Here is a 23,746-nt window from a genome sequence, read left to right on the forward strand (position 1 = left end):
GCCCGTTTAATCTTTATCTCTACATGTTTGTTCCAAAGAAGCTTCTTGTCAAGGATAACTTCCAGATATTTCACTTCTTCGGAGAGTTGAAGGGCTGTACCCCTCATCTCTGGAAGGCAAAGACCATTCAGTTTCCTCGTTTTTATAAATAATACCATTGTGGTTTTATTTGGATTTACTGAAAGTTCCTGCCTGCGACACCAACTATCAATCAAATCAGCGGCACGTTGTGTATTTCTACACACCATTCCGAGATCTCGCTCAACAGCCAGCCCAGTCACATCATCCGCATAAACTTGAACGTGTATTGCAGTTCGCATAGTAGTGAGTTGATCAGCATACTCCACAAAAGTGGCGATAGCACAAATCCTTGAGGGCAGCCTTTCGTCGCTTCCGTTGTTAAGTAGCGACCAACAACTACTTCAGCACACAACAATCTTTGCGTTGGCATAGCGTAGCTCCATGCTCTCTGCCGGGATCACAGAACTTTTGGAAGGGCGCACAGTCAAAAGCCCCTTCAAAGTCCACGTACACCCACATCGCGTACTCACCCTTTAGAGTTGCATCCTCTATCTTTGAAACCAAAGAATGAAGAGTAGACTCACAGGACTTTCCACGTTGGTAAGCATGTTGGTTTTCATTTAGGGAGTGCGACTTTAGCGACTTCTCGCGAATGTGACGCTCAACCAGCCCCTCCAGACATTTCAGGGAAAATGATGTTAGGCTGATTTGCCTGAAGTTCTTTGGATTCACAGCTGAGTCTTCTCCAAATCGGTGAAGAGTCTGAACTCCGCACACTTCTCCGAAATGGTCCGTTGGATACACAGGTGGTCACTATAGGAGCATCCAGAGCGGAAGCTAGCCTGTTCTCTATCGATGAAACTTTCGAAACGTTCTTTAATACGTTCCAGGGCAAGTTTAACTACCATTTCTGCAAAAGTAGGAAGCACACAAATATCCCTCCAATTGTCAAACTTAAAACTTTGTGTCGAAATTGTAGATTCGTCTGGTCTGTTGACATATTCGTTCAAGTTTGAATATTTTGAAAGGCGGGAAAAGACATGGTGTTTGGAATTAAGGGGTCGTTTCCGTGCGTGATACGTCTCTCGTCGATTTTTTTCAACAAGTCATTGCAGTTGAAGCGATTTTAATTCCCACTGGGTCCATTATTGTCAGGTACGTGTTTAACCCTTCATTGAAATTGCATCCTGCTGTTCAGGATGTCATTCCTACAACATCTATGATTAGCAACGATTACCTTGACTGTCTTTAAAATGAGCACTTGTTTGAGACATGTTTTACGAAATTGCTATAATTGTACTAGCATATATGTTTCATATCGACACAGTACCCTGAATTTGTAAGTTTTTGTGTGAGCTATGAAATTTTGTGAGAATATAGCTGATACACGTGCAAAGAGTTGCACTATTGTATTTGGTCTAAGGGGGGACTCCTAATATATGCGAAATGGGGAGCAACTTTTTTTTTTCACAAAATATTTATTTATTTATTTAATTAATTAACGGACAACAAACAGAGAAAATTCCAGTTAATTATTGTCCTCAGGAGGAGGAGAAAGCAAAAAATTTATCCTACCTAAAGTAGGGAAGTTAAAAGGACCAAGCTGTTTTGCATTATAATTTCGACAAAGCCTGGGAATCGGGGAATGAAAGTAGACTTCGAGCTCTGCGAAGGGCACGGTGGTAATGTGTGTTAAACGAAAGGGTTTATTAGCATTTTTCGAAAATGATCTTATAATATTTTTAAAAGAAATGAGGACTCATAATGTGTCCTCAATCTGCAACCGAAAAATCTGAAAAATATCACAGTGGTGTATCTATACAATATCTAGGCCTCAAAATACATCCCATTACGATATCTGCTGCATATTACTATGTTTTAGAAATTCACCCAGAAGCCCCCTTAAGTTCATTCTGGAAGTATAAATCAGTATAACAGTAATGGCGAAAAGCTTGAATTAAGTCTAACTTATATTAAAAAAGTTATAGAAGGTCAAAGCTTTATACTTCTGGTGAATTTATTGCATTCTAAGTTTATATTATAAAGAGAATTCCTAGGAACGCCAGAGTTCAAGTTTGGACACATATGGAGGACTACTTTGTGTTATTAGCTATTCGTGAGTGGAAGAACGTGCATTATAGTTTCTCACACAAGATGAACACAAAACCTACTCGAGCTCCCGGTATACTGACTTATTTCAGATGTTTGTTTGTTATGTGGTGTGTGTGTTGTAGTTTCGAAGTAGGGTGAGACATTATGTTTGCATTCTTTGTGCCCTTACTCCCCTATTGTGTGACCGAAGTCAATTCACGATTTCAATCTATTTGCGGAAGTGCTAATTAGAACTTTTCCTTTGATACTTTACATGGACACGTTTGGCGAAAAAAAATTGGGTCCTGCATGTATGGGAAGACCCTAGAATATAAACTATATTTGATTATGTATAGAAATAGTAACATTGACAAGATTATGTGGCGGTAAACTATCAAACAGGCTACCCTCAAAGAATAATAGCGTCAGGGGATGGATGCTATGGTTTAAGCAGGAATCTTTTTTTAACGCTCACGACACAGAAAATTAAAACACTCGTAGAGGTTTACGCTTCTTGTTTGTCTTTCCAAAATTGTAATTTCAGGAACTTCCCCCATTCTGAAATAATAAAAACTTGTTCTTTTTCGTTGGTGTCAATATTTATTCCTGCAAAATACCAATATTTCGGGAACCACTTGTTCCCTTCATCAGTGCTACCAACTTCCCCATTCATTAAAATAATAATAAAAGTAATCAACGGACATTATCAACAAATAAACATTGCCTCCTACTTATTTATGCATGTATATAAATTGATCGTACACCTATTTCCGATTTACTTGGTGCATAAAAGTATACATACCTATGTATATATTAAGTAGGTGTATTGATTATCGCTTGGTCAATGTACAAATTTATCTATCTGAATTAGACACTACCTCAAAGCTTCTTTAGCATACACATATGAATGCATACATATGGCTGTCAAGAGTGATTGATATATAAATATTAAAAAACTAAAACGAAATGTTTTCCTGCGACCTCCGATACAGCTATTGACAAATTGATATGTTATGATGACCTCAAACACGTTTTAGAATGCATGAAATTCACATAAAATGTAAAAGTTTCATCCTCTATAACTTTGTTAATGATGGTACGATTTCCTTCAAACCTCCCAAAGTTATGCCTTATCTTATCACCTATACTGCTGCCTTCTGTACTTCTAGCGTTTAAGGGGGACTTCCAGCCAAATTTCTAAAATATGTTAATATATTATTATTAACTTTATTTGTGCAGATGTCGGAACGGAATGTATTTTGAAGCCTAGATCTCGTTTAGATACAGATGTTTCAGATTTTTCGGTTGAATATGTTGTGAGAACGAGACCTGTTACGCTTTTTGAGGGTCATATTTTAAGCCCTCGCTCCCCTACATTTCACCCGACATCAAATAACGAGCCAACTTCGGAAAGTATTAATTGCGCCTTTTCATTTGATACCATACGACCACATTCTGTGAAAAAAATGTTGCACCATCCTTTTGCATGTATAGATTCACATATGCACCATATAGATTCAACCTTAGCGATATAGACCAGAGTGCCATAAAAAGGATGAAGAAGGCATATGGCGGCACACAGGCCGCTATTATTAGTTTGCCGGCGGAATCAGCTATTAAGTTAATTACCGCGGGCAAGGTAAGAGTAGGTTGGGTCGTGTGCAGGCTCAGGAAGCAAATATCTCTAAAGAGATGCTTCAGATGCCTCGATTTCGGTCATTTTGCGGCGGCATACACTAGCCAGCATGATAGGTCGACTTGCAGGAAGTGTGGGGAAAAGGGCCACCTCACCAAAGATTGCACCGGAGATCCACGGTGTATGCTATGTAGTGAGAAAGAGGGCGTAGACGACCGGCATGTTGCGGGAAGGGAGCCCATGATCCGGATGGAACAGCGGTGGGAAGGGTCACACAGCTATCTCAGCGTGTAACCGAAGCATGCGACGCTACGATGCCACGACGATGTTTGCACCACGGCGAGAGGCCAAACTACTGGTGGAACACGAAGATCGCTGCCTTGAGATCCTCTTGTCTCCGAGCGAGGAGACTTTCCCACAGGACAAGGGGAAGGCCAGAGCACCAGGAGCGTGAGGAGGAATACAGGGATCTGCGAAGCAACCTTAAGAAGGCCATTCGGAGAAACAAGCGGGAATGCTATCAGAAGCTCTGCATGGAGGCTATTACGAATCCGTGGGGTACAGCCTACCAAGTTGTAATGAAGAAGATCCGTGGGCAAAAATCACCTCAAGTGACATGGCCACGGCTCTTGTTGCAAATAATTACAACTCTTTTCCCGTAGCAGGAGCAGGACCAAAGAGAACCCCAATTGGCAGCTCAGCAGGACGTCTTCTCGATCCCTGATGTTACCGAAGAGGAACTTTGGGAAACCTGCAGATTTACTGCGGACAGCAAGGCTCCGGGATTGGACGGAATTCCCAACAGGGCTCTGAGGGTGGCAGTCAAGGCCAGAACAAGGTGGTTCGCAAGCACATTCGAATCGTGCATGGCGGAAGGAGTGTTTCCCGCCCAGTGGAAGAGGCAGAAGCTGGTGTTGCTACCGAAGCTCCAAACACCACCCGGCCTGCCCTCTTCATATCGCCCTATTTGTCTCTTAGACACCATGGGGAAGATGTTGGAGAGGGTGATATACAACAGGCTGCTCCCGTTCATCGAGCTTGCGGGTGGTCTTCCAGAGCGGCAATATGGGTTTCCACGAGCCCGTTCTATGGTCGATGCAGTAGTAAAGGTCGTGGAATTGGCTCGAAATGCAATGGCCATGGGCAAATGCTGTGCTCTGGTGACGCTGGACGTCAAAAATGCTTTTAATTCAGCCAACTGGGGCTGGATTAAGGGCACTTTGGCCAAACTATGTGTTCCTAGCTACTTGGCTCGGCTCATCGAGAGTTACCTTTCGGACAGACTACTCTGGTACGAGACGGACGACGGGCCGAAGGAGTACATTGTGACAGCAGGTGTGCCTCAAGGTTCTGTATTGGGACCGCTGCTGTGGAACATAGTGTACGACGGAGTGCTTGGTCTTCGCATGCCGGAGCAGACAACGCTGATTGGTTTTGCGGACGACCTGGCGGTAGTTGCAATTGCAAAGCATCCCGAGGACGTGGAGCTTTATGCAAATGAAGCCATTCATACCATCAAGTCATGGTTACGAATGGCCAAGTTGGACCTGGCGGACGAAAAGACGGAGGTGGTCCTCATTACTAACCGTAGGAAGAACAACACGGTTACCATCCGGGTTGGTAATCGTGAGGTCGTTTCAAAATCGGTCATCAAATACCTGGGGGTGATGATCGATAGCCAAGCTGAGTTTCAAGGGACACTTGGATTATGCGCGAGAACAGGCAGCAAATACCAGCTCATCCCTTGCAAGGATGATGCCTAACGTGGGAGGCCGAAGTATAGTCGCAGACTACTCATCGCGGGAGTGGTGAGGTCGATCCTGCTATATGCGGCCCCTGTCTGGGCGGGAGCGTTGAACCACGCTGTCAACCGGAGGAAGATATGTTCGGCATACCGGCCAATTGCGCTAAGGGTGTACAGCGCATTTAGGACGGCGTCGACGGAGGCAGTGTGTGTCATCGCAGAAATGATCCCTATAGATCTTCTAGCGAGCGAGGCACACTGGCTCTACGAAAAACGGAAGGCAAATCCAGCCGAGGTGAATGCAGATTTCCGAAAAGCCTTCAGGAGAGAGTTGTGCGGCGAGTGGCAACAACGGTGGGATAACTCCGACAAGGGCCGGTGGACCCGTACATTGATCTCGTGTATCGAGAAATGGGTCAACCGAAAGCACGGAGAGTTGAATTACCACCTGACACAGTTCCTTACGGGACACGGTGGCTACAGGAAGTACTTGCATCGCTTCGAGTTGGACGAGTTTCCCAACTGTCCTGAATGCGGTGCTACACTCGAGGACCCGGAGCACGTTATGTTCCATTGTCCCAGATTTCTGCAGCAGAAAAGGAGGGCATCTTAGGGGCGGACATCGAGCTTTCGAACCTGGGGGGGTGGTTTTAGTGGGTGCGAATCCCACACACTGCTGCAACCTGGCGCAGCAGCGTCTTTCTAAGATTTCCACCTCCATCCATAAAAAAAAAAAAATATATAACACCATAATTGTGATATCCCTGCAATTAAATTAGTTCCGAGAAAGCTTATAATATCCTTAAACTTTAAGAAGAACATTTCCTACTTAGTCATTTTGATCTTCCTTCCTTCCTTTTCCTTAATCGATCATCTCTACAATATCAAAGAACTTTGATTGACGCTAGCCTTCTTTTCACCCTTTTCTAATGCATCGACCGTTTCGTTTTCTTTTGAGATCCAATACAGGAACTAAGTTTATAATGTTCATACGTGGGATACCTCTAAAATATGGTTTGCCTAGCTCTTATGGTACTCTAAGCTACCGTCTGGAATGTGATGGGGCTCAATGTATGGCTTCATTTATTGTGAAAATGAATTGACGAGCAAGGAAATCTCGTACACTGAATATTCTTCTCATATTAGAACGGGAAACACGGCGGAAAGTTAGACACACATACGTAAAAAACTTCAGGTTCCACTGTTAGTGTTTAGACTACTAACTTTCTCAGCACCTAAAAAGCAAGTGCTTACATGAGTAATAATTACCTTCAACGTCATGAATATATTCCAATAATTGTTCAAGCGAGCACATCATTACAAAGTTCCGCGAGCACTTCTAGAAGACTAAAAAGTTGGGATTCTACATTCGTAGAACAGAAGGAAACTATGTATACTTTCCGTGAATGTGTATTTCGCCGTCAGATTTGAACAGAGTAATTGACAGTCCTATCGAATGACTCACGAAAGCTCTGAAGACTTTCACCGCAGAAAATCCCCGCACTAGGTACAATGTGGAGGACTATGCCGAAAAATGCTATTTTTTCACTTCATTTGAAAACTTTCTTCGTTATAGTGCACACTGTATCCACTTTAAACTTCTGAAACCCAACCTAATTAGGATTGGTGTCAGCACTCTCAACTCGCAATTCGGCACAGAAGCACAATCACCTTATTATTCTTTTCTTTATTCCTCTGAAAAATTGAATTTCCAAAGATTTAATTAACTTGTATGAATGAACTCTCACAAGGTTAATTCATTTAATTATGCACTGGATCGCGACGAATACACCACCACAGCCTAACCATGTTAAATTCGGGGATGAAATACTGGTCGTGACCGCTTTCGCCCAGCACTAAACTCTTGATGTTGATGTAGTTTTAAAATAACAAGTGGAAAACTCTTTGGAAAAGTCAGGATTAAATAAACCGCGTAAAGAATATTTCGCCGCAGGTGGGAATCTACTTAAACATTTGTTCTCGTGGCAATACAAACTCGAAATGAAGCAAAAATGGATTTCTACAGGAAACTTTCTTTTTGTTTAAAGTCTTCATCTCTTAGGCTTCTTGACGCATGCGCATAGATTAGAAGAGAAGCTTTCCTCTATTTTCAACATTGACTTGAATTCACACTACATTACAGCAAAGGAAATTTTTCAATATTTCCGATCATTATCACAACAACGTTCACAATAAGAACGGTTCTGTAGGAATTGTCTTCATGCGTACTACCTTACTTGAAAATGAAGGCGATATTCCCACAGAAATTGAATTTAGTCTAAGCCTTATATTCATTTGGTGAAAAAAATATCTTCCTAGTCCAGACGATCGATGCAAGGTGGACGCATTGAAAAGATGGTGCAGAAACACGTGCGCTTACTATCCGTCAATTTTATGGGTAGCGCCAAGCTCTCTGGCAAAAGTTACATCTTCGCCTCTAGTTCTGCCATTTAGATAGCAAACAGGAAGGCAACACCAAAGAAAACCGATTTTTCCACTTGAACCAAAAGTGCACCCAACAACTCATCATGTGAAAAGCAAGCACTGAACGCGAAATCTTTCCTATTTTTTGGCATTTATAAATGGCGCTGATCGCTTATTATCTATCTCCAGTACTCAAAAAGAACTGATTATCATCGCCTACATATCCGGTCACACCGCACCCTCACTAATTTTTCTGAATACTTCTCGATCCTCTTAAAATTTTGCCAATGGATATAGCTTGATAAATATTATTCATTTGATTTTAAGAGGGATATGGAAAGCAACAACTGTTGGAGCCACAGTCGTTCTGAAATGTGTAAGTCATGGAAGCTAAGAATAGATAATCTTCAAAAATTACGGAGACGCATATGTGTTGGAAAACTTCCACACTGCTGTCTGGTTGTCGCTAAAGATTAAGCTAGAAGGGATAGAAATCGATTAGCCAAAAAGATCATTTAGGCGAACTTTAGGTTTATCTCAGGATGGAAAGAAGGTGAATGCCACGTAGGACCATGGTTGATTTTATTAAGTAGACAACCTACAAAAGAAGCATTACGAAGTATCGATGTTGTATAGTAGCGTAGATCTCCAACACAAAAGCAATCGCTTCTACATTCCATGCGGAATCGACATTCTTCTATTTATTTATTCATTCGGACGACAAATATAATAACACCGATTATAAGAGCCAGAGGCAGGTCATCAGGTGAGAAAATACGGTGTCACCAGCAACAAAGAAAGCGGTAAAAAGTATGCAGCTTACTACAAAGTGCTCCATACGAATTCAAAAGTCCCAGGGCTCATAGCTACTTCTCGATTTATTATATCAATGCAGTTCTTTAATTTCCTTTGCAGACACAATTTTTTTAATCTATCATATTTCTAAAAGTACATAGGAAACGGGAAGCTTGGCGTTTCAGGTATAAGAGCATGGTTCCAATTGTGCACTGCGACCCATATATATGGAGGTATTGAATGTGTCGGACTATTAACTTCAATATGGCACCGCCGTTGCATCTTTAAGGGGATCATCCCGTGTGAAGGCCGTTTTTTTGCCTTTTTTGAAAAAATAGTTTGAAGGACTGGATAAAGATAGAAACGTGATTTTCTCACCATATATTTATTAATATTTTTAGTATATGTGATAAATTTTTCAGCTTGATATCGTAGCTAGTTTTCGGAATACGTGTCAATTTATGCACCCATCTCCAAAGAAAGGTGTTTTTCTGCTGCCACGCTGGAGGGTGCTGTGTTCATCTCAGGAAAAAAAACTAAACGGCATTTTAATGTGGACAATATTCCACGGTCCGCAAACTAGGATGATTAGAAAATATTAAAAGGTAAATTTTTGGTGGGCTTTTAAACTTAATTTTTTGGATTTTGGGTATATTTTGTTGGCTTTTTTTATGAATAAAAAAAACCTACTCTTCCGATTACAATTATCGTAGTTTGCGGACCGTAGAAATATGTATTAAAGAAGTCGTGAAGATTTCAAAGAATTTGGTTGGATAGATTTTGAGCTATGGTAGCAGCCGATTTTCAAGATGCAGTTTCGAGAAAAACGCATTTAAAAATTTAAATGTGAATATCAACAGTAAACCCCGTTAATCTGCTATACCTGGTTCATAGAGAGACCCTCCGTTTCTTCAAAAAAGTCTTGTAAGGCCAATTGTTGCCCTCTAGTTTCAATTCTGGCTCTTTTAGCGAGGTCAGTCGATCATCGTTCGGACCGCCAAATTCACGCTTCATTACGGCGGTCGACATAAACCTGACATATGTGACCAACTTGACATCCCATTGTCACTAGGACCTTGGCCCCAGAATGAAGGTGTTTAGGAGCGAAAGTCCAGATCAATGCATTTAACGACTCATTGTTATTCCGGGTCTCTGCTCCTAAACATCTGTTCAACAGATCATCTCGTGACAAATCTTCGTAGATTGGTTTTATGATTGTTTGAACTTCTTCAGTCAAAGGTGCCTTCTCGTGGTGGAAATTATCCAGTTCTCCTTTAGTTTCCGCTTTGCGCCATTTACACCAACTGTTCTTGCCTGCTGGACAATTTTGTGGTTGAGGATTTTCGTCTGTAGAATATTTATGGAAGAGAGCTGTCCAAATTTCTTGCTTCATTCCTTCTATCGAATTTGCGTGTCGACGAATAGCTAGCCTAAAAAATGTGAGGTCGTTAATAACCTTATCAGTAAATTTGTGATTCTTCTTTGCATTTCTAAGCCGCATTCCCATTCTTTTCTCGACATGTCCTACGCATTCCTTTTTTACTACTACGTATATTTTATTATTTGCAGAAATTTGCAGAAATACCGGAGAAACTCCAGCAAAATCCAATTTACAATATACAAAACTTGTCGCAATTGGAACATCCATGTTCATGCTTGCTAAAAGTTTCTTTGCTGATGTTGATGTGAAGTCTTTTTTCTTCTCTGATAAGTATCGATTCCCATGAAATACTCGTTTTTTAGTGCGAGCATGACGTTGAACGACAAATCAACCAACAACATCAAACCGCACTGGTCAAACACGAAGACGAATAAGGATAGGAGAATACAACTTTGAGACCGTTGACAATTTCTCCTATCTAGGGTCGAAAATCACAGCCGATAACAGCTACGATGATGAAATTCGCGCACGGTTGTTGTCAGCCAACAGAGCCTATTTCAGCTTACAAAGACTGTTCCGCTCGAAACGTCTCACCATAAGGTCAAAGCTCTTACTGTACAAGACAATGATCTTGCCAGTCCTCATATATTCCTCGGAAACTTGGGGTCTTTGCAAGAAAAATTGCGAACTCTTAGCCGGGTTCGAGAGAAGAATCCTCCGAAGAATTTTTGGCCCCCTATATGAGGATAGACGATTCCGTAGCCTACACAATGACGAAATCTATGAGCGATACCATGACCGTCCGGTTGTGGATAAAATCCGACTCAATAGGTTACGGTGGGCGGGTCACTTAATCCGTATGGATGAAGATGATCCCACCCGGAAAGTCTATAAGGGCAATATCTATGGTAGAAAGAGAAGACGAGACAGACCCTGCCTAAGATGGAGCGATGGCGTAGGGAATCGAATTGGTGAACCTCGGCGCAAAACCGGGATGTCTGGAGTTCCTTATTAAGGCAGGCCTAGACCGGATATCGGTTGTTGCGCCGTTGATGATGATGATGGTGACGTTGAACGTTGAAGCGATCTCCCTTTGTACGATCCATTTAAAGAAGTCACTGAACACACAAACAGCACAATACTTACAACAAAATATAACTGAGTATAGCTTGAAAGCCTTTCAGTGCTCACTCTAGACTGGATTATCCTTTTTATTCGAAATAGCAAATAAGTTTAGACAATTGATTGGTTTTCCATCTTTTTATATTTATACCTGTGTTCGAATTTATAAGGCTCAAGTAAAAAACTAACAGGTAAAAAAAGATTCGATGCTCTTTCTCATTGAGTATTCTAGCCGCGGCTGCAAACTCCTTACCTGTTTAACCCTGTACTTTCTGAACGACTCGGAATATCGGAAAATCCCTTTGCCCACATATTTTCCACTACATATAGATACAATTCATGCAAAAAAAACTCGATTTCTCCAACCCGACACACGGGATGACCCCCTTAATCTGGATAGCTCTGCGGTATTGGCACTATCAGATGAACGCACTGATAAGGTGGTATTTCACCCTTCCATGACTGTCGCCAAAAACTTTATTAGTTTGGGATCAATGCGATGCCGACGTAGGACATCGACTAGCCAGGTGTGCGGGACGCTGTCGAAAACCTTGACATAATCTATCTAAAGGTGTCTACCCTCTGCACTTTATTTTTCACCCGTCTTAGCAATGTCCCGCCTTAGGAGCGCGCTGATATTCCAGACGAATTTTACATGGCGAATCTCTTCGGCCACTGAAACCACTAACGCGAAAGCGAATTTTCATGTCGTGTAATTTGACAGTCGCAACTGCACCTCAATACACAAGTGATTGTAGTTGCAGCAACAAAATATCAGCACGCAGTCAAGACGCAATGTTGATTTGAGATAGAATTCTTGTAGTTGCTAGAGATGTATAGAGCCTGGGAATATCTGGTCTATGCAAAGAAACATTTCCAAGAATTCTATACATGCTATTTCTAATTCATTCCGAACTTCAGCGGAGATTTCAGCTGGGCGCTGAAGGAGAGTGCTTTGGCGAGTAATGAACCTGTTGCCCGCAGCGGGGCGTAGTGTTTTTGATGCCATTGCCTCTGCCCCATCGACTTTTGGTCACCAGTTTGCGCGATGACCTTAAATCGAACCTGATGGCGATCAGGATTGTGTCTCCACAGTCACGTATGCATATTGCGGGAAACGCTGGACGAATCTCTGGTGCAACAAAGGCCTCAACATGTTATACCTGTCTCCGTCGATATTTCGAAGTAGAAGCGGATGATAAAGAGGACAATATCCTCAGTCCATTTGATCAGCTGCCTAGGCGAAATTGCTGAAGTGGTCGCCACAGGTTGTGGCGAAATAGCTGCGGTAGGGTGAGCAATGCTCCAGGTCATCGTGGCGCAAAGACGTCGAACCACTCCACTATTAGCGGTTTCGACGCCATGCAGTGCATCACGGGAGCTCGATCCAGCTACCAAGTCAGACGACTCCCGCCGGTGATTCGTTATTCTTAGGTTTCTCTGTTTCCTTGTTTAATACCTAACTGCCAAGTGTGGTGATAGCTTCCGCAGTGAGTAATGCAAGACTGCAAAGTTCCCTGAGACGCCGTGGTGGCGTACAGCCATTCAGACAGAAGCTATCTACCCCTTCGTCTTTTATAAGCGGACTTTGGATCGACTACGGTACAATTATTGCCATGGTAGGTAGGTGAGCATTAGCGGCCGCTCCTAGGAGCCTAATTAGCGCCGTGGTACGCCGTTGTGATGCCATTAACTCCTAAGACCGTGACTGCTGTTATGAAAGTAAGAAGACAGAGTCAGATCTCCAGAGATCTCCCTGCCTTGGGGTCCCCAAACAATGGTTTACCTTGTATCCGTTGCGTGACTTTAGCAAGAGCTAGGCATTCACACAGGAAGTGCCTGGTGGTTTTTCCCTCTTCTCCACAGCTTCGGCAATGCGAATTGTAGGGTATGCCGAGGCTGGCAGCATGGTCCCCTATCGTACCCCCCTATACCCCCATGTGGGGGTTTTATTATAAGCGGTCCAAATCCTCCTTGATGTCAGGCACATGTGGTGAGCCTCCATCATCTGAGGTCCGCAGCTGCTAAGTACTGCCAATTTATTCCACCCTTGACAGTCACGAACAGGATACAGACTGTACCCTGCGAAGGATCGCCAAGAGCAGAGCTCCGTCTGGCCAATCTGTCAGCCCGCTCATTCCCTTCTATGTTTCTATGACTGGGATCTCAGACGAAGGTAACCTTGAGCGTGCCGCTCAGATTGCTCAGCGCGTTTCTGCACTGCCATACCGGCTTGAAAGATGTCACCGCTGGGTACAAGACTGCCCCCTTGGCTGTAGAACAGAATGGCTATGTTACGCTAGGGAATCGGATCATGCCCCAGCCATCGACAGGCTTCCAGTGTCGCTAGTACTTCCGCTTGGAATACACTGGCGTCAGTGGTATGCGAGACCATACGAGTCGGATACACTTTGCTTATTGGAGAAAACTTCCGAACCAACTCCTGTTTAGTCTTCAATTTAGCTGGATCCGGGGTTACATCCAGACAGTTTACATTAGAGGTGGAATTCAGGTACCTTTGTCTTAGCGGTGAGTAGCATCAGCTCCGTTTTGGTTGGGTTTATGATAAATCCGCATTTTTCGGCCCACAGACACACCTTCAACCGACGGTCTTTCCATTACGCCATTGATAATAGAGGGAAACATTCCCACCACCACCTTCACCCCGCTCCTGTTCAATATTCGCAAAATTTCGTCAATCACTATTAACTAGAGCACCGGAGAGATGGCGCCACTCTGGAGCGAGCCTCTGTTCACAGCTCTGGTCAAGTGGTTGCCTCCCAGATCCGATTGGATTATTCTGGTTCTTAGCATGGATATTATCCAATCCGTAAAATAGCTCCCGATCCAATACTGGTCAAGGCTCCCTTGATTTATTCGGTACCAACATTGCTGTATGCTCCCTCTATATCCAAGAAGGCAGCTACGGTATACTGCTCGCACTGTCGCTCAACCGTGCCAATTACATTGTGGAGAGTGGTTTCTATGGATTTCCCTTTGAGTTAGGCATGCTGGGACTATCTCCATAATCGTAAATAGATGTCCAGGACGCGCTCCGAGGTCTTCAATATGAAAGACGTGATACTGATTGGTCGAAAGTCCTTGGCGCACACATAGCCATGCCTGGCTGCTTTTAGTATGAAAACCACTCTTGCGCGTCTCCAAAACTGTGGTACGTTTCCCAATGAGATGCAGTTCCGGTAAATCTCAACAAATCACGGCACTACCCTTTCCGGCTACTTCTGTGGCATGATTGACATGATGCCATCTTGACCCGGAAATTTATACATGTGCGGAGAAACTGTTTGTAGCCCACTCGGACTTCTCCTCGGTAATTGCCCATTTGATAGTCTCGGCCGCCTGGGGCGGCTGCTTTCCCTCAAAGCAAGACTCTGACTCACAGTCCTCCTTGATGGCAGGAAAGTGCGTCTAAACTAGCAGCTTCAAAGTTTCACCAAAGATTCCGTCCTGGAACCTGCACTTTTTATAAAAAGATGGGTTCCCATATTGCTTGGATAGAATCGTATTGATGCTATTAATGTTCTAACACTAGTCCAACGAGGCCTGCCTCTTAACAATCTTCATGGCCGACTTGTACTTCTTCAGGCAGTGCTTGTATGGGTGCCAATATTTACGCCTGTAGCAGATGTTAAAGATTTTCCTGGTCAGCTTCCTGAGGCTGGTCAGATATTTATTCCACCACGGTCGCAGTGTCTTCTTGCGGTATTTAGCAGGTTGCAAGATTTTAAAGTCTGTATTGAATGCCTTTTCCAGCGCCTCGATCTTTGACTCCATTTCGTCTATTCAACACAACAAATCTTGCTGATTTGCGCATCGGACAGTTCGTTCTAGATAACTTGACCAGACTTCCTTCAGTCCACCCTCCTGGGTTTCCTTAAAGGTTTAGAGACGTTTGCGATATAGACTGAAAAGTATCCAACTACGATCTGAGAAGGATCTCTGGTCAGATACTATCCATCCTAAGAATCCCAAAATCCCAATAGCGTGATATCGGGGACCTCCTCCCAACCGGCACAGCTCTCCGAACTGGTATAATGGAAGATTAATATAATGCCCCTGTTACACACAGATAGATTTGTATTACTAATAAAATCAAAGAATGGCTCACCTCCTTCGTTGATTTCCCAGCTGCCTTAAAGCGTATGCCTTGCCTAGGCATCGCAGCCTATCAACAGGTTGGTCTTCTTTGCGACCGGTCTCCTTGGAATCTCGTCGTGGGGAATTACTTTACTCCGGAGAATCGGCCCTCATACGCTCACGGACCGCGTGAGAGGAATGAAAGCAGGGGACGGATGAAGTGTGTTCGCGTTTGCGTCCAGGAGATGCTTGATTACCATCTCCGACATAAGCCTCAACGTTGGTCCACACCTCCCGCGCTAGTTTGCCACTAGCGGAATTGCCTTCCACTAGCGCTACACGTAAGTGACTCCTGGCTATGTCGCTGAAGGGTTTCGCAATTACTGGCAGTTGCTCCTTACCTTTCTGCATAGGTTACCTAGCGTTCAAGCTCTTGCCCATTCTGCTCCGCTTGTATTTTTGTTCGACCTTGCCTTGAGATCGATTGCGTGTGATAGCTTCGCCTTCTGCCTCTGCCTTCTGTCAGGCATTTGCTGTTATATTCCTCAAAAATCGCCTGGTGTGAAGTGAAGTCCTTTTCATCCTGGTTGTCCACAATACCGGCCTTCTTATGCTTAGCAATCTTGTTGGGTATATGCATGGCTTCTGGTACTGGCTCCTGAGCAGGAATTCAGTAGATTTTTGCTTCGGAATGCAAATGGAGATTTTATTCTTGACTATAGTGTTGACAATTTAAATTGGACACTTAGTAGGGTCTTTCTTGGGCTATGAGACCGGTACTCCAAATTCGTTTTGGGATAACAGTCGGAGTCTGGAAGAAGCTTAATGAGTTAAGGAAGGTTGTTTTACTGCTACCAGAAAGTTGTTTTAAATGATGGAATTTGATGTTATCGATATCGATCTAGGCAAGAACTGCCTCAAGTTTAAGGCGGATCAATGGAGAGATGCTTGCTCCATTAACGGAAGTTAAAGGACGGCAAATTGCAATATTGATGTTATCGATAACTTGTTGGAAGGAGACTCCGCATCTACATATTTTCGTCCCTTGTACCAAAGTACTTTTTCTTCAGAAATGAAAGTTTAACTCTAAAGGAACAGTTATGGATTGTCTTGATTAATTTCTCTGCAGTTCCAGTTCCATGAAGGTCTTTTGGCCTGAAGCACTATTTCGCCAGTATGCCGCATAGTCGGTTTTAGGTCCGCTCTCCACCAGCTCTTGGAAATACATCTCGTAATGTGCTTGTGGAAACAAACCTTGAAGGCGGGAAGCAGAGATCTAGTATGGTTGTTTTGTCCGTCAATAACGGTTTTTGGGTTCTTTTTGACTACTCCAAAAATTTATTATAAACAATGAAATTCCCAACTAAAGCTATATCATCCTCACCTAAGAACTCTAGTAGAACGGTGTTGAATTTCTTTATTAACTAGGTTGATATTCATATCAGGAGGTATTTATACACTAGCTAATGTAGCAATCGCTCAAAACGTCTTACCAAAGGGTCAAAGCTCTTATTGTACAAGACTATAATCTTGCCAATCCTTATGTATTGTTCGGAGACCCGGGAATCCTCCGAAGAACATAACGACGAAATCTATGAGCGATACCACGATCGTCTGGTTTTGGATAAAATCAGACTGAGCAGGTTGCGGTGGGGGAGTCACCTAATCCATATGGATGAGGATGAGCCGGCGCGAAAAGTCTATATGGGCGATATTTATGGTAGAAAAAGAAGACGAGGCAGAGCTTGCCTGAGATGGAGCGATGGTATAGGCGCCAGAGAGTCTTTAAGAATATCGAATTTGTGGACCTCAGGGCTAGACTCCATAGCGGTTTTTGCATCGTCTGCCCGCCCGGTTCCTAACCGTGCCCTCCTCACTTCTTCTGCTTTTCGTAGTTTATCCTGGATTACTGTGATCATCGAATTGATCGCATCCCAGTCTTCCTGACAAGCTACCATTCTCCGGACAAAATTTTCCAGTGACAGCACTTCATCTAGAGTTTCCTCTAGGTTCCACCTTTCTTCCACGAACCTAGGACATTGGAAGAATACGTGCGCTGGGTCCTCTGAGACCCCGTCGCAATTTGGACAATTAGACGAGGTATCCAATTTAAACCTGTACAGGTATTGACGGTATCCTCCATGGTCGGTGAGAAACTGGGTGAGATTATAATTGATCTATCCATGCTTTCCCTCCAGCCACTCCCCGATGGAAGGGATCAACCTGTAAGTCCAACGACCCTTTTCTGACTGGTCCCATCGCTGTTGCCATCTGCTTATGGAATTCCCCCTTTCGGCTTTTTTCAACTGTGATAAGGGAGAGGTGGACCTGGTGTTATGAATGCTCATCATTTCGGTTGCCAGGATGTCAATCGGCATCATTCCCGAGATGACATGCTGTATCATCTGAGACGGTCCTGAAGGCAGAACATACCCTTAAGGATGTTCTTCTGTAACCTTCTGTAAACCTGCAGCGCTTTTCCCCAAACTGGGACTGCCGCGGTCCCCCTACGTTCGGCATCATCCTTACGAGAGCCATACTCGTGGTGGATGCTCTTTTACAAGTATGCTCTATGTGCTGCTTAAAATTGAGTCCTCTGTCTATCATCATCTCCAAATATTTGATGGCCGGCTTGGAAGTGATGATACGATTCCCGATTCTAATGCACGAGTAATTTCTTTTGCGCTGCTTAGTGATGAGAACCGCTTCCATCTTTTCCTCTGCGAGTGCCAGTCCAGTACTCTCTAACCAAGTCTTAACAACAATGATTGCTTGGCTTGACTTCAACTCAGCATTCTCGAGATGCTTGTCAGTGCTATATCATCGGCGTAACCCACCACCGTGGCCTCCTGCGGAACCGGAACGTTGAGTACATCATTATACATGATGTTCCACAGTAGTGGGCCCAGTACAGAGCCCTGGGACACCCGCGGAGACAATGTACTTCTTGGGTCTATCATCGGTATTATATCAGAGTGTTCGCTCATTCAAGTAGCTATTGATAATAGCGGCGAGGTAGGTGGGAACACCAATCGTCGCCAGAGACTTTCGTATAAGGTTCCAATTGGCCGAGTTGAATGCATTCCTCACATCCAGGGTGACCACCACACAATATTTGCTGGTACAAACCCTTCCGTGAATTGCATTTACGGCCAAGCCAGTAACCATTTTGATGGCATCAATGGTTGACCTGGCTTTACGGAACCCATACTGCCTATCTGAGAGGCCCCCTGGGTCGCGACGACTGGAAGTAATCTATTATAAATAACCCGCTCCAACATTTTCCCCATAGTATCTAGAAGACATATGGGTCCTTTTACCCTTGATCGATCCTACCTGTCGCCCTCTGAGCCGTTCGTCTGGCTCTGTGGCATATTGATAGAAGGTTGGCAAGTTTACTATTACACAAATTCTTCTAGTGGGGAATGAGCATCTCCTAGGCATCGACGCGTCACATGCTATGTGACATGGAGAGCTCTATCCGTGGAGGTGCCTGCTTTGCTAGGCAATTCTTGCCATACTTCCATGATTGTTTGCTCGTCCATCGCTTTTGCAGACCATCCTGGTGTTCTTTTGAATTTCGGCTCCCGGGGTGCGGGTCTCCTGCCTTGCGGCTCCGTTCTTAGTTCAAAGCTGATTGCCTGATGGTCGCTGTATGTGAAGTCCTCATTAACTTGCCAGGACCTGTCACGTGCTAAAACAGGGCTGACAAAAGTCAGATCTACAATTGAACCAGTTACCCCTTTCCGATAAGTGTTTACATCGCCTTCGTTGGCTAGAACTACATCCAACTGGGCGAATGCTTCTAATAAACACCACCCCCTTGCGTTAGCCTCTTTGCTGTCCCACTCGATAGCCCACGCATTAGAGTACCGGCTATCACCTTTGGACCTCGTCCCATTACGTCGTGAAGAAGATCGTCTAATAGGTGTTCAAACTCAGGCAGTGTGAGGCTCGGTGGAGTGTGACAGCTATATACGAATATACCGCTTATTTTTGCCCACACAAAGTTGCTAGCCGCCCGATCCATGCTATATTGTATGACTTGACGACCGCACGCCCATATTGCCACTCCACCCCTCGAATCTGTGGCCCATACACCACCATAAAAATTTCTGTACGGTTCACTAATGGTAGCAATCTTCATCACGGATTCGTAAGTGGTCTGCGCAAGCAAATCTTGTGCGACCCTGCAATAATTAAGGTTTATTTGTGTTAACCTCATTTTTTCACTGTAGTTAACGCCTTCCTAATTTGCGGGCATCTACGACTTCCGGCAATATGCCGGTTATCCTTTCCCTCCTTTCCTTCGCACAAATTGCATTTGGGGTCTCTATTGCACTCCTTGACAATATGTCCTTTTTCCCTACACCTTCGTATCTCCGCATACGTTAGATGTCCTCTGCTGGAGATTACAATTGCCTCAGGGCGAATTCGCACCTTTGGTTTCTTGTTTCTTTTTTTATTCACGACCTTAGTCCAACCATCGTTCTTATTTTCTTTCAGTTTCACTTCGCTAGCCAGCTTTCCTACTTTGGGCACTTCTGAACTTTTAGTTCCGTTTGTTGGACTGGACCCCTTTTTTCCTTTTTGGGGCCTGTTGATTCCCCAAAGCTTCCTCGTCTTTGTCTCGCACTCTCTTACTTGAGCGAAGGTCGATGACTTTGTGCTTTGGTGTCACTTGGGTCGCCTGTGACACTGTTGAGGCTGGGATATCCGGCTTTTCCTGAGGCTTTCTTATTTCTTCCTGTGACCTATTGCAAAGCACCCTGATAGGTCACACCATGTTCTTAATGGCTTGGTGCACATTGTGCTTGTCCTTGATGAATTCGGACAGCTCATATAGTTTAGTCCCAAGCTGCATAAAAGGTAGTTCTTCTGGGTCAGGGCTCTGTCCTCGGTGAGTCTTAGCCAGATTACTCTTTTTACTGACTCCTTCACTTTTTTCAATTGCTGAGCTCCCATGAGCTTTTTCTTTTGCCGGCTTTGGCATTGGAGAAGATCGTAAAATTGATGAGCTTCTCCTGAATGGATCCATTTGCTGCTGCTGGAGTACCTCTTGATCAAATCCGATGGGTGTCAAAATCGCCTTTTTCGGCCAGCTATCTCCTTTTAGCCCATCATTCTTTACCTTTGCAATTAATGTTCTTGGCAGAGTTGTGCTTCGTTTGAACACCTCCTTCTCCAAATCTAAAATACTTGTAGTATTAGATGCAATGGTGGCCAAGTTGTCCACCACCGAGGCATTGTGGTCGAGGGATATCGACGGCCAGGAGCCCGCTTGCTCACTCCCAAAAGCCGCCGGTACTGGGGTTCCGATCACTTGCACCGTAATTTTACTCCTTCTCAAATCGTCCAAGTTGGTTTTATTTTCTCGGCGTCCTTCCCATAGTAATTTTGGTCCACGCACTAGATATGAGCAAACACTAGCCCATGCACAGTCAGAAAAGAAAAGTGCATGAACATATATTTACACATCAATAGGTATGCCCCTATCCGCCACCTGGGGTCGCGCCTGATGGGAAACCTGGCAACTCCTCGCAGGCTGTCTGTCTGTCTGTCTGCCCGTCACACGCATTTTTCTCGGAGACGGTTATAGCGATTGACCCCAAATTTGGCAGAAAGGTGGGAACTATGAACGCTCACGCATATAGTGAGTTACATCCTTTTACGTCGAATTTAAGGGAGGGGGTCCCCATACATGCAAAAGGGGGGGGGTACATTTTTTTTCACCAAATATAGTCATGTGGGGTATCAAATGAAAGGTCTCGGTTGGTACTTTCGAAAGCCGGTCTTAGTTTTGGCATTTATTAGGAATGTGGGGAGTTCGAAGGAACCAAAATGATCATTTATTTAACGGGGCCTTTCTCAGAAACTGGTCAACCGAAAAATCTGAAAAAAATCAAGAGCCTGCCACTATATGGTGACTAGGCTCTGAAATACCTTCCATTCCAATATCTCGTTACTTCTTTGGAAATTCAAGATTTTGAATGCCAATAACACCCGAAAGTGAATTTTCTTACATAATATATGCGTATTATACGTGATACATACTAATGGAGAAAATTCATACTTAAATGTCTTTATAAAAGAAATACACAATACTTTTCATACCTGAAGCGTCCAGCTTCCGGTTTCCCGACTTGTTTGTTATTCTAGATATTTCGTAGAATGATTAGCATCTCCATTATTCACAGAAAAAACTATAATAATAAAACAATCTGTACCCCAAAATTGTTAGAGTTGATTACAGACTGGCGAGTGCTAGACGAGGTCTCACTGTCAGATCACCGATATCTTGAATTCAATCTGACTATTGTGGGCGAACAGTCTGCAGTACAAAGACGGAACCCTAGGAAAACGGATTGGGCAAAGTTCAATGAAATTCTTGGCAATAAAGTACAGTTCCCTAAGCGACTAAGGACTCCTTTGGTGCTGGAAGATGAATTGAAAACTCTGAACTGCACACTTTTAGAGTGCTATGACGAGGCTTGTCCTATTTCCCGAGGCCAAAGCGGTAAAATGGTTCCTTGGTGGAACCAAGAACTGCAAAAACTCAGGAAATCAACCAGGCGACTTCTAAATCGTGCTTGCAAAAGTAACAAGAACGAAGACTGGTTAAATTTCAGGAACTCACAACGTGAATATAAGAGGCTCGTGAGGTGCTCGAAACGAGATTCCTAGAGCGTACTGTGAGGAACTGGAAGGCGAAATGGAGACTTCAAGGCTGTGCAGAGTCCTCAAAAGCAATGAGTCGGCCAAGTTGGATTCTCTAAGAAAACCCGGCGGTAATTTCACGAGCTCCAGACTGGACTCAGTACAGACCCTCCTGGAAGTACACCACCCGGGAGAACGAGTGAGAGAAGTGGTAAGGGGAGAGTTGACGGTTCTTGCAACCCCTTCAACACGCAAGTGTTGCAAGGGGAACTGGAACACTGCGAAAGCGGGTGTTACCTATGAAAAGGTGAGAGCTGCCATACTGTCCTTTGAACATTTCAAAGCACCTGGCATGGATGGAATCTATCCGGCAATGCTAAAGGAGGGTATGGAGCATTTAGAGCGACCTCTAAGAAATATTTTTCGAGGATGTCTTGCTCTGGGCTACGTGCCTTCTTCTTGGCAACAGGTTAAGGTAGTTTTCATACCGAAACCTGGGAAAGATGACTATTCTAATCCAAAGAACTTCAGACAGATCAGCTTGACTTCATTCTTGCTGAAAGGTTTGGAGAGACTGGTGGAACGCCACATTCGTGGAAAAGCACTTAGGTCACACCCACTTAGTGAAAACCAACATGCTTACCAACGTGGAAAGTCCTGTGAGTCTGCTCTTCATTCTTTGGTCACAAAGATAGAGGATGCAACTTTGAATGGTGAGTACGCGATGGGGGTGTTCGTGGACATTGAAGGGGCTTTTGACTGTGCGCCTTTTCAAAAACTTTGTGATGCCGCCAGAGCGCATGGTGTTGATGATGCTTTAATTAAGTGGATCCATGCTATGCTAACGCAAAGATTGTTGTGCGCTGAGGTAGGGGTCGATCGCTACTTGACTACGGAAACAACGAAAGGTTGCCCCCAAGGAGGTGTGCTTTCGCCGCTTCTGTGGAGTATGCTGATCGACTCACTGCTATGCGAACTGCAAAATTTGCCAATACACGCTCAAGCTTATGCTGATGACGTGGCTGTACTTGCTGTTGATCGGGATCTTGGAACGGTGTGTAGGAATATACAACGTGCCGTTGATTTGATAGACAGCTGGTGCCTTAGACATGGTTTGTCAGTTAATCCAAATAAAACCACAATGGTTTTATTCACAAAAAGGAGAAAACTGGATGGACTTTGTCTCCCTGAGATGAGGGGTACTACCCTTCAACTCTCCGAAGAAGTGAAATATCTGGGGGTCACTCTGGATAAAAAAATTCTTTGGAACAGACATGTAGAGGTAAAGATGAAACGAGCTCTCACAGCTTATGGGCTGTGCAGACGGACCTTTGCCTCGACATGGGGACTCAGGCCTCATGTGGTAATGTGGATATACGTTGCCATCATTAGGCCGATGTTCGTATATGCATCTGTAGTGTGGTGGGTTAAGGTTAGACAAAAAGGTTTTCACCGTAAACTAGCCGCACTGCAAAGAACTGTTTGTCTGGGTATCACTGGTGCCATGAGCACGACATCCGGCGCAGCTCTGAATGCACTACTCAATTTGCAGCCACTGGATATATTTATTCAAACCACTGCAATGAAAGCAGCTCATGGGCTAATTCGATTAGATCTATAGGAAAACAACGGATGTGGGGGGCACAGAGCATTGGAAGAATCCAGTTTTTACAATGACTTCCGATTTTCGTGTCCCCAAACATCTGTTTGGTAGAAGGTATGTAGTTACCCTGAAGCGTAGAGAGGACTGGGAAGACCCAGAGGAATGCGTGGCGGG

At 44.0% G+C, this 23,746-nt stretch overlaps 1 protein-coding gene across 1 annotated transcript in view; it reads right to left on the bottom strand.

Moving 5' to 3' along the window:
• The window catches only part of LOC119657176, a 42,823-nt gene extending 34,697 nt beyond the window's left edge, over positions 1–8,126 (bottom strand). Inside the window, exon 1 of the mRNA XM_038063963.1 lies at positions 6,762–8,126. The gene's annotated coding sequence lies outside the window, so the exon portion shown is untranslated. The remainder of the gene's footprint in view (positions 1–6,761) is intronic.
• Positions 8,127–23,746: the final 15,620 nt, after the last annotated feature.

The sequence above is a fragment of the Hermetia illucens genome, chromosome 5 (genome assembly GCF_905115235.1).
Source record: "Hermetia illucens chromosome 5, iHerIll2.2.curated.20191125, whole genome shotgun sequence".
Taxonomy (NCBI): Eukaryota; Metazoa; Arthropoda; class Insecta; order Diptera; family Stratiomyidae; genus Hermetia; species Hermetia illucens.